An 8,084-nucleotide genomic window follows, 5' to 3' on the forward strand; every position below is an offset into this window, starting at 1 on the left:
ATCCAAAACAGCCCACTTCCTCTGATTGACTGCCAGATGTTTCCCAGCGTTGCTGCTCTCTGATCTGAGCAACCTACAGTTCCGAAACCCTAACAAGCCCGTGGCTTATTCCGAATCATGTGGCTCCTTGTCCTCTTTCTGAATGGAGTAAAACTGAGCTTGGCTCTGTATGATGAGAACTACTGCTTATTTCATAGGCAGCTACAGGGCTGGGCTATTTAAAATTCAAAATCCCTCAAGGACAGTGTGCGTCTCTGCAGGAAATCCCATCTCTCTTCTCCATCTCTTGCCTCTCCCGTTGTGGTTTAGCAATTGATCACCTTTAAATGCCCTCTGATTCTTTTTTTTGCTGGAAAAGCTACCAGAGCTGAAAGAGAGAGATCATGCTCCTATTTGCACACTGAGAATCCTGCTTTTCCCTTAAACGGCCGGGGAGCCCATCATCATTTTGTTAGGCCAAAAGAGGGGGATAGCATGATGCATTTTCTATATCAAGGGAGTTTTTCATTTGGAATTGACACAGTCATCAATGTCAGGCAGTTTATTGTGCTGGTTTTCTAATGGCCTTCTTTGGCAAACGAGAAAATGAAAGGGACCCAGCTCAGAATCTCACCATTCACAAGATGTAGAATTGCAGGCACTTGCTCCAGCTTTCTTGATACCCAGTTCTTAGTCCTTTCCTTTCTGTTTTGCACTTGAGAGGACACAGCGATCTCTCTGCCCTTTCTGCCACCACTCTGCCTGCCTCTGCTGTAGCGGCATAGATCCAAAGCGGTACTAATCCATCACAAGCAGCGGGCAAGCTGGCCGGTGAGCAGCCAGGCAGCTTTTAATATTTAGTGGAAGGGTTATTAAAGAGACTATAATCTAAGGCTCACTCAGCGGCATTTCATGAGACAGGCAAGGGCAACCGTTGAAAGGGGGGGAAAGCTTTTTTTATTGTTTAATACAACCTGAAAGCATAAACCCAATGCAAGCCACTATAAAATTGGCAACCGTAAAATGAAGATCTAACACATCTGTAAGGCATGATTTTGTTCCCGTTTTGGAAAAGAGTCAACGGCAAGCCCAATATTTATTGACCCAAATGCAATGGTCAATCTAGACCTTGTAAAATTATACTTGTCTAAGGAAAATCACATAAACATTGGCAGTAGATTGCCACTCGTTAATTAGGTGTAGGTTGCATTCTTCGGTGTGGGTTAAGGGCTGAAACAACTGCTTTTAGATTGGAAGGGCTCTAGGCAACCTGCCATTCAAGATCTCTACTCCAACATGCAGAAGGATCCCAAAGGTTGGGAGGGGCCTGTCCCCCAAAGGAGGATGATGATTATGAGAGCCCCTCAGTGGTCAGCAGTGGGGGCCCCACTTCGATATTTGGGCCTTGCAGTTGCCCAAGGATGATGGCCTCTGACACTGCACCTGGACTTGATTGTTGCAACAGCAGCTCCCCAGTTCTATTGACCTTGTATAGGATGACGAGGTCAATATCTCGAGCATATCACAAGCAAGGGATTCACTTGTTACTCGTTTTTAGAAATAAAAGCCTGACAACATTACGCTTCAAAAGTCATGTAACAAGTGAGGCTGAAGCTGGTTTCATTTGCACAGTAAGTAATATTTTCTAATTATCTTTAAAACTGCGTTTAAAGAGCATTTTAGGGGCATTTTGCCAGGAATCTTTCAAGAGCTATGTCCATCTTTTTTTTTAATCAGGCCTAAAGTTTGTGTTTTTAAGTCATTAAAAGCAAGGAAAGCAAATCAAACAAGAAAAAAAAACACTGAAACATTATGACCAGTAATCAGCAACAAATTGTGTCTCAAAAATCACAACTGGCAATGGGAACAATTTACTTGGAAAGGTTACTTTTGAAGCTCAAGACAGAGCTCTTATTTATTATTTATTTATTTATTTATTTATTTATTTATTTATTTATTTATTTACTTACTTACTTACTTACTTACTTACTTACTTATTTACTTACTTACTTACTTACTTACTTACTTACTTACTTACTTATTCATTCATTCATTTATTCATTCATTCATTCATTCATTCATTCATTCAAAACATTTTAATCGCGACTTTCTCCTTAAAAAGAATCCAAGGCAGCTTATGTCATTAATGTAATGATGTAACCCTCTTACAAAAAAGCTTAAAGCTAATATTTTGAGGGAGAACACAGCCCGTCAGTCAGCAGGATGGTTTCTTCAAGCCATCCAAACCACCATTTGGATCAGGCCCAGTCATCTCCTCTTGATCAAGGAGATATCACAGCATGGACTTCTGGGTCATGGTGAACTACATTAGGCAACATGTTGTGTTTGCATTCATTCTGTCATCATACAATTACCAGAATGTGACAATGCTCCTTTTTGGGGCTACAACTCTCTTAGACCCTGCTGGCTGTGGATTCTGAGGGCTGGAGTCCCCAAAAGTAGGATTTCTGAGTTCAGGGCGTTTCGCACTCCCTGCTGCTCCAACAGGTAGAAAGTTCCAGATGCTGCCTTTGACAGGGTCACCTCTTGAGTGAGGAGGAAACAGTGGAAACTAGAGCTGTTTTTTGTAAACACCTGTTTTTATTAACAGGTACAGAGGGTGAGAAAGGGAGTAGCAGGGGTCAGGCTGGATCTACACAACTCCTGCAACAGCACACCTTTTCGTATGTCAAGGCTGCTACCTGCCAACTGGGTGAACATTTCACGTTTCTTCTTCCTGCCAGGTTTCACCTGAAAAACATCAGCATCCACCTCCAGAAATCAGGCAAGAACACATACGGTATAGTGACCGTTGGCCACCAAAAATGGTTAAACATATACTGTTAATTCGCAAAATATCTAAAGACAGAATTGTACAATCATAGAATAATTGGGTTGGAAGGTGCCTCTAAGGCCACCAAGTTTAACTCCCTACTCAACGCAGGAATCCAAATCAAAGCAAATCTGCCAGAGGGTTGTCCCATTTTCAAAGAGAAAGTCATCCTTCCTGCAACAAAACGTATTTCTGAGAAGTGGCTACTACTTCAGAAGATAGAACCAGGATTCAGAAGGACCTTAACAGAGAATCTGTCAAAAGAAAATGAATTTCAATGAAGGAAAACGTAAAGTTTTGCATTTAGGCAGGAAAAAATCAGATGTACAGATCTAGGATGGGAGACAGCTGGCTTGACAACAGCACAAGTGAAAAGGAACTAGCTAAATTTTGTTCATTATATACATATCAGTTGTATTTGTCTTGATACACAAATGGGCTTACATTAAAAAGTCAATTCAAGAATACAGAACAAAAGAAAATAAAGTAATTGTTCATCATATATGAGAACAATAGTATCAGTTAAAACACGGGGAGAACAATTTTAGACTCACATTATATCGGATTCCAGCAACACGGCATGTTAAAAATGGCTGCTTGTCATGCATGATCAGCTGGGTAGTAGGGGGATGAGATGCTGAAGATACAAAAAGAGCAGAAAAATAGAAGACATGACCAAAGCCCACCAGCCAGAGACTGTGCATGTGGTGACACCTACACACCACGAAGACACAGCTGTGCAGCCCAACCTAGACCATTTACAGTATATCACAGAAGTGAGTACACCCCCTCACATTTCATAAATATTTTAGTCTATATTTTCATGTGTATATACACACACATGTGGATTAAAGCTATATTAAATTAATGCATAAATCTATATGTATTGAAGGTACAGTGTTAGATTTTTAAAAAAATTGGAATAGTGTGCAACAGGAACTTGGCACACCTTTGTGTTAAGTCTCAAGTTATAGCTCATGTGTTTGCGCTAAGTGACCTGACATAAAACAGTGTAGTATAAAAAATATGGCAATAGGAACCAATGAAATAACTTGTTAGTTAGAACTTAAGTCTACACCAGCAACAGGTACACACAAAGTAAGAAAACAGGTGTGCTACTAATTAACCAGGTACTGTTAGAACAGGCAAGAGGCAAGAAGCTCACCACAGCAGCGATCAACAAGGTGAAACAAGAATATCAACACACATAATAGGTCCAGTTAGAGGTGATATCAATCTTCAGGCATCATAGGTGCGGTCACATCACACATCACAGAAAATTTCTGTAGAGAAGCTGATTCTGGCTCATCCCGATTCATATTTTTGTGCCCTAAATTATGGATCCTGCATGCATCATGTGGCTATTTTCTCCAATATCCAGAAGACATTCTGTTTGTACCAATTACAGCCAATCTTTTTCTGTGGCTTTCCCATGGTGTGTTCCTATTTTTTTAAAAAAAATCTCTGAGATTTTAAGGAACAAGCAGCAAAACACCAATGGTTAAGTATAATCTCCAAATCCTGTGAAATACCAGGTCCCCTCTGTTCAGCACTGGTTAGGCCTCACTTTGAGCATGGTGTCCAGTTCTGGACACCACACTTTAAGAAAGATGCCAACAAACGAACAAGTTGAGAGGAGAGAAGCAAGAATGATCGGGGGACCGAGAACCAAGCCTTCTGAGGACAGACTGAAAGAACTGGGCATATTTAGCCTTGAAAAAATAAGGCTGAGGGAATATATAATAGCTCTCTTCAAATACTTGAAAAATTGTCATACAGAGGAAAGGTAGGATCTGTTCTCGATCCTTACAGAGTAAAGACACATAATAATATGCTCAAGCTACAGGAAGCCAGATCTCGATTGAATATCAGGAAAAACTTCCTAACTGTTAGAGCAGTAAGACAATGAAACCAATTACCTCAAGAGGTGGTGAGTGCTCCAACACAGGCATCTCATAGTCCACAGGGCAGGGGGTAATAAGAGGCACCCAACCATATTTGCTCATGGCCATATAACATTTAGGGAAACCCACAGTACAATCATACTTGCAGTATATTTCCTCCAGTTTTAGTTACTGTATCTGAAAAACAACATTGCAGAACTCGAATAAGGGCAGAAAGGATAACCATAGTAATCAAGGGGCCCACTTGACCTGCGTATGAGCTTTGATTACAGTGTTTGGAGTTTTTTACCTCAGAAAAAAAAGGCAAATAAAGTGAGATATGATAGAAGTGCATAAAACCATGCACCGTGTGAAAAAAAATGGATTTCCTTCTCTCACAATACTAAATCTTAAGGTCATCCGCTGAAAAGGAATTTTTTCACACAAGTAACTTAAGAAAGAATTTGCTGTATTGGTTGCTAATTACTTGGATAATTTTGAAAAAAGATGATTACACAAACTCATAGAAGATAAAACTATCCATGGCTGCTAGTTTGAATGGATGGATGGATGGATGGATGGATGGATGGATGGATGGATGGATGGATGGATGGATGGATGGATGAATGAATGAATGAATGAATGAATGAATGAATGAATGAATGAATGAATGAATGAATGAATGGAGTGTCAACATTTCTGCCTCTGAACGCCAGTTGTAAGGGGATATGAGTTACTGCTTTAATGCCTTCTTTTGTCACTATGTGGTCAGAATGATGAACTAGATAGGACTCTTCTGAAATCCTAATCATTTCTGAAAGACCAGAAAGCAAAGCTTCTCAGGATGATCTTAACACCCAAGCAGGTACATGTGGAGGTAGATGGTCCTTCATGTTTGTTGTTTAGTCGTTAAGTCGTGTCCGACTCTTCATGACCCCACAGACCAGAGCACGCCAGGCCCTCCTGTCTTCCACTGCCTCCCGGAGTTGGGTCAAATTAATGTTGGTAGCTTCGGTGACAAGTTGGTAGCTTCGGTTCCTTCATGTTATCAGGTCCTAAATTTTGTTGTGCTTTAAAGGTCACACCCAGCAGCTCAATAACATTAAGTGTGAAGGAAACTGGGGACCAAGATAAGGGATACAAGTGCCATATATAATATGCATTCAGCTCCATCCTCATGGCTATGTTCTGTTTCGGCAAATGTTTTTGAGTCAGTTTCATTGCAACAGTCTGGATCCAACCATTGCTTGCATAAATGAGTCGAGGTCCATATTCTCCAGATAGCGCTATGGCTGACACACCAGTTTCAGTTGGTAGAATATGCCCCTTCCCATATTATCATCCGCACCCCTATAGGTGGTGCTGGGTCTTCTATAAACCAACTAGCTGTTTCATTATTCTGAAGGAAAGCAACCCCACCTAGAATTGAATGCAAATATTTAGCCAAGCTAGTCACCTTCCCAGACAGCAGTATGTACTTGACTCTAAACATCTGGAGACCTAAGGCTGGGAACCACTGTTCTAGATGTTAGAAGGCATGAAGAAGAAAACAGAATCCTGTGGCACTCCAAAGGACATAAGTCAAGACAGTAGCTTCCAGGACAAACCAGGGATGAGGATTCGGTTTCCAGGACTCGCTGTCAACTCGGACATAAGTCACACCCATGACTTGACGCAAACTGCATTCAGGTTTGGTTTTTTCCCCAATGACTTGGGCTTGACTCGTGATTCATAACTCACCCATCCACCCCTCCCTTTTTTCAGGGGAAAAGAGCTTGTTTTTAATAGGGACTTCAGGCTTGGGACTCAGGACTCAGACCCAAAGACTTTGCCAGGACCCCTGGGACAAATATCAAGGCCTGATCACCAGAAAGGACTGGAGCTACCCTAACATCATACTTTTTAATTCCAAGTTAGTAAAAAAGAAAAACATGAGGAATAGTAACTAGAAAATGATATCAGCAAAGTGCAACCTTGCAAATATTCATCGACTGTTAGCATTTCCCCATCAGTTGCTATTAGATAAGGGAGTTAGGAGTTACAGTTGAACATCTGGAAGGCAGTACTTTGCCAGTTGAGAGATGCAGAAGAATTAAGAGAGGGTCACTTTCCTGTTTACTTCCCAGCTCAAAATGGCTACCAAGACACTTTGAATCCCATAACCAGTGCAGAAACCAGACTGAAATGCATCCAGGAAAATCTCAAAAATACACTTCCATGGGCACATGGTGTGCTCATCCTATGTCATCTATGCTTATTTATAGCTTTGTAATGGTGGTGGTCATGACTGAGTGAGGATACAGCTGAGAGATCAAGCAAGTTCAGACAGAAATGGGACTATCCAGATGTTAATTATTTAAAACAGCAGGCTATAAAGCAATTACCTGTCTGCCAGGCAGGTTTGGCTGTCACAAAAAGGCAAAGCTTTTGTTTTTCGGGTAAAGATCAGAGTCCACCAAGGGTAGCAACTATTTTATATAAATCAGCAGTCGCAGAAAATTGGCTTGTTAGTGCAATATAGCGCACTAATAAGGATAGTTATCGGATTATGTATGTAATATTCTTGTGTTATTTTATTGTTTTTTGTTGTATTGGAAGCCGCCTAGAGTGGTCATATAGACCAGAGATGGGCGGGATGCAACTCAAACAAACAAACAAACAAACAAACAAACAAACAAACAAATAAATAAAATAGTTTTTGTTTATCCCCTTTTATATATAGGGCCTACATTTACCATTTCTAAATAGTCTGGGGCTTCTTTCCATATACGTATGTGGGGTATAACTTTAAAACTTGAATATTAGAACAGAAGATAAAAAAACTTGCCAAGCAGGGCTGTATTTTAGCGCCTCTCTTAGTTTATTTGCAGGTTATTAAAAAGCTTAACTTTGCACTTCATATGTGGATTAATAGTCTCAGCCCCTTCGCCCCCTTTGCTTTTGCTAAAGCAGGAGAGCAGATAAGCCTCATCTCTTATCGCATGCGCAGGAGCCCTCTTGTCTTCCAGGAGAAACACACACCCCAGCCAACAGAGGGCGGACTGATAGAGCTGGCCACGCCCTTTATGTTAATCAGCGCTGAATCACGCTCACCTGAGTGAAACTAAGCCCCGAGCCGTCACGGAGAGAACCGAGTCGCCCTGAACTGACTGGTCCACACAAACCCCATACGGGGGGGGAGACCAGGAAATAGAAAATGCGGTCTAACCGCCATAATCATGTTTTCTCGTTCTTTTTGAAATCCCAACCAGAGCGTGAAGCCATAACCCGAAATAACCGGAGGCCTTATTTAAGAAAATTACAGGCCCAGTGCTTGTCCCCTTGACAACGGTACCCCTTTCCCCGCGTCGAGCTTGGTACGTCCCGAAGGCGAAAGGGGCGGAGGGGAG

General features: G+C 41.4%; 1 long non-coding RNA gene across 1 annotated transcript; it reads right to left on the reverse strand.

Moving 5' to 3' along the window:
- Positions 1-1,897: 1,897 nt before the first annotated feature.
- On the reverse strand, positions 1,898-8,059 carry LOC110089808 (uncharacterized). Its single transcript, XR_012081803.2, has 4 exons — positions 7,789-8,059; positions 4,732-4,893; positions 3,367-3,449; positions 1,898-3,066 (listed from the first exon to the last, which is right to left on the reverse strand). It is a non-coding gene; the product is annotated as an uncharacterized LOC110089808 (long non-coding RNA).
- Between the last annotated feature and the right edge of the window lie 25 nt (positions 8,060-8,084).

This window comes from Pogona vitticeps, chromosome 13, assembly GCF_051106095.1.
Source record: "Pogona vitticeps strain Pit_001003342236 chromosome 13, PviZW2.1, whole genome shotgun sequence".
NCBI classification, from domain to species: domain Eukaryota; kingdom Metazoa; phylum Chordata; class Lepidosauria; order Squamata; family Agamidae; genus Pogona; species Pogona vitticeps.